Here is a 4,108-nt window from a genome sequence, read left to right as displayed (position 1 = left end):
ACTGCCCAACCTTCCTTCCGAGGAGTGGCTGGTGGGTTTGAACCGCCAGCCTTCTGGTTAGCAGTCAAGTGCCTTAGGCACTACGCTACCAGAGCTCCCATTGCCCCTGTATCAAGCATGAAATTCTTCTCCAGGGATTGGTCACTCTGACAACATGGCCAAAGGAAGACAAACGAAATCTCACTGTTACTATACACGTATTAGCACCGTTGTTATATGCTGTCACGTCCAGTCTGATTCACTGCATAGGACACAGTAGAACTGTCCCACAGTTTCCAAGGCTGTAATCTTTATGGGAAGAAACTGCCACATCGTTCTCCTGCAGAGCAGAAGGTGGGTTTGAACCAGTGACTTTTTGGTTACCAGCCAAGCACTTAAACACTGCTTCACCAGGGTTCCTTGATCATTATTGCTAACTCCAGCTTGAGAGTGCCTTCTAAGGAGGCAGTCCTTCAAGGAACTGACAAGGGAACTGAAGGCCAGAGGGAGGCAGAGCTGGCACATGATCCCCCAGGCTGCAGCAGGGGACAGCCTGCATCTGTGGCTGCTTGGCTAATAATACCATCCCAGTTCTCAAGCAGCCCCGCTTCCTCCACTGGGGGGCGAGGGGCCCCAGGGAGCTGGTTCAGGAGGGAGTTTAAGGACATAGCCTAGACTCTCCTCCCTCACCCAGCAGGGAGCAAAATCACATAAACAAGGTCAGGAAGGAGAAGAGAGACATTCCTGGGTGGTGGAGGGCTGATGGGTAACAGAGTCTAGAGAGGCGAGGGGAGAGGACAAGGCAGAGAAGCTGTGTGAGACCAAACCAACGTTCTGGATGCAGACTCAGAAAATCTGCGGCTTTCTTCACAGACTCCGAGTGTCCTTTGCAAGTCGCTGGCCCTGAGGGAACTCGGTTTCTCCATGTGTAATGATGCTGGCCTGCGAGATCCCAAAAAAACACCAGCAAAACCCAATGCCATCACAGCGCCCCTAGAGGACAGAGTAGACCTGCCCTAGAGCGTTTCCAAGGCTGTCAGTCTTCAGGGAAGCAGACAGCCTCAGCTTTCCCCGGGGGAGAAGCTCGTGGGTTCGAACCGCCAACCTTTGGTTAGCAGCCGAATGCCTTAACTCCTGCACCACTAGAGCTCCATTGTGCGACCCCAGCTATTTGAAATTACTAAGAACGCTCATCCCTTCTGGACTGACCAGCCATCTCCCCATTTTACAGACTGGTTAACTGAGGCCGCAGGATGAAAAGCATTTATTCCAAAGGTAATCAGGGTGGAGTTGAGGCTGGGATTTCTTGAGACCCAGCCCAGCGTTTTCTCTGGGCCGCTGGGGGTGCTGGCCTGGGGTCCAAGGACCTAATGGCCGCTGTGGTGTCCCATCACGGGCTCGAGGCAGGTCTAGAAACTTGCAAACCTGTAACATTGCTTTTTATTCTGTATAAAGCACTCCTGTGTCCTCAGCGCCTACACCTGTGCCTGGCACCCACTGGGTGCTCAAAAAGTATGCATCAATTGAGTGGGAATGGTGGTGGTGCAGTGTTTAAGCGCTTGGCACCTCACTGAAAGGTGGACAGTGAAACCCACCCAGGAGCTCTGCGTGAGGGCAAAATAAAAGACTTGGTGATCAGCTCCCATACAGATTTCTGCCTAGGAAATGTGCTATTCTGTCAGATAGGGCCACTGTGAGTCAGAATCAACACAATAATAATTAGTGTCCAGAGCTTGGTTTTGCTTTTCCAAGCAAAACGTGTTCACAAGGTTTGGGCCCCTGTATCTCCATCCTAGTAGCTTTATGGTGGTGGGATGAGGTGGGAAGACTACTGTTGTTGTTATTTGCCATCGAGTTGGACCTGATTCATAGCGACCCCTCCTTGGGTTTCCGAGGCAGTATCACTATGGAAGTAGATTGCCCAACCTTCCTTCCGAGGAGTGGCTGGTGGGTTTGAACAGCCAGCCTTCTGGTTAGCAGTCAAGTGCCTTAGGCACTATGCTACCAGAGCTCCCGGGAAGACCTAGGGAAGACCACTAAGCCCCCCAAATGTCAGGCCTCCCTCTCTTCTCTCCCCACCAATACCATACTCCCCCTACTTCCTGCATCTAAATGCCCTCCTTCCCCTCCCCTCCCCACCCCCTACAAAATCACTTTCCTCACTAAGTGCATTTTTTCCCTCCCATTCCCCTCCTCCCTCCTCTCCTTTCTCCGAGAAGGATTTCCAGGAACCTCTTCTGGAAACTTCTGGGGCAAGGGTGGGTGGGTGGGTGTGGGGGGGGTTCACATGTCTTCAGGAGCCTGGAGCCTGTTTACACACCCATGGGGATGGAGGGAGGAAGGAAACTTACCAGGCGGGGTGAAGCCTGTCCAGCTTGGGGCTTCCTCCCGCCCTCTCATCTGGTTGTGGAAGGGCTCCCGGTGACCCCTGAGGGCCAGGGAAGGGAGGGGACACCATTAGCCAGGGCAGGCAACGCTGGCCATCCTGAGGCGTGGGAACAGAGGCAGAGTCCGGGAGGAGAGCAGGGTCCCAGGATGGCCCCGGTGCTGACTCACTGGCTGTGTGACCTTGGGCTACTTGCTTGGCCTCTCTGTTGACCACATTGGAGTAGGGCCTGGGACATTCACAGAGGCTTTTCCAGTTCAGGCCCTGAGTCACCCTCTTACGCTTTTCCCCAGGGTGGATGAGGGGTTCAGTTATGCCATTCCACAGGCCCTCAAGCTTCCTCCATCATGGTGTTCCTTCAAGAGAAATCCTTGTTCACATCACCACCACCACCCCCGGTCCAGCCACCAGCATCTCCCACTAGACTATCACTGTTGACTCTTGTCTGGGCTCCGGCTTCTGCCCTGACTTCCCATACTCTGGCCCCAGTCTGCAGGATCCTGTGAAACGTAAGTCAGCCTTGAGCATCATCCTCTTCTTAAGAACTGTCTCTGCAGATTCAGAATGACAGCAGCCACTCAAAAGGTCAGATTGGAAGCTTAGGGGACAGTGGGTTATGTTCATTGGGGGAGGAACAACTCAGAAAAAGAGACTGAGAATGGTCACACAACTCAAAAAACATCATCAACGTCGCCGAGTCGGACAGGGAGGAGTTTTTGAATCGGGGTATGTTCAGATGTGCATTTTCTCAACAACAGCAAAATAAAATAAAAAGTGAAGTCAAAGGCCGTGCTTAACTCAGAGCCCTCCTGTGGTTCTCATTTATCTGAGTGAAAGGCAGAGCCCTTGCCCAGACTTACAAGTCCTTGTCCTGACCTCGCCTCCCATTCCTCTCTCTTCCCTCCTCTCCTCCAGCCACTCTCTGTCCCTCAAACCTCAAGACTTTGCACCTGCTGTTCCCTCTGCCTGGAATGCTTTTCCCCCAGCAGCCGCATGGCTGAGCCTTCACCTCCTTCAGGTCTTTGCTCTCATGTCACCTGCTGACTCAGATGCCACGTCCTCTTCTGCCGTCACCTGTATCTGACTCCTGTCTCCTCAACCGGCTTTACTTTACCCCATTACAGTAATCATTTACAAACATTAGTTTTCTTCATATACTGGTTTATTGTGAGCTCTGTGAGGGCAGATGTCACGGGTTGAACTGTCCCCAAAAAATATGTCTGTGGTCTTTGTTCTGCTCACGAGGCAGGATTAGTGTAGGGTGTGCCTCAAGCCAGTCTCTTTTGAGATTCTTATAAAAGAGACCAGACAAGCGAGTGAGCAGGCAGAGCCGGGGAAAGAGATGGCAGATCACGTGATGAGCACCAGGAGCAAAAGCTCCGAAGAGACAAGGACCTTCCTCTGCAGCCGGCGCCCTGCATTCAGACGTCTGGGCTCCTAAACGGTGAGAGAATTAACTTGTTTGTTGAAATACCACTTGTGATAGTTTTGTTATCGCAGCACTAGACAACTAAGGCAGAATTTGGTACCAGGAGTGGGGTCCTGCTGTAACAGATACCTAAAATGTGGAAGTGGTTTTGCAATAGGGTTAATGGTTAGAAGCTCCAAGAGTTTTAAGGTACCTAAGGCATTTGACTGCTAGTCAGAAAGCTGGCAGTTCAAACCCACCACCCACTCCTCAGAAGAAGACTGGTGTGGTGGTTATGTTTGGGTGTCAACTTGGCTGGGCCTGGTTGAGTGGCT

This window comes from Orycteropus afer, unplaced genomic scaffold, assembly GCF_000298275.1.
Source record: "Orycteropus afer afer isolate SDZICR_OR568_19922 unplaced genomic scaffold, OryAfe1.0 scaffold00099, whole genome shotgun sequence".
Classification (NCBI taxonomy): domain Eukaryota; kingdom Metazoa; phylum Chordata; class Mammalia; order Tubulidentata; family Orycteropodidae; genus Orycteropus; species Orycteropus afer.
This window is presented reverse-complemented; position numbering follows the sequence as displayed.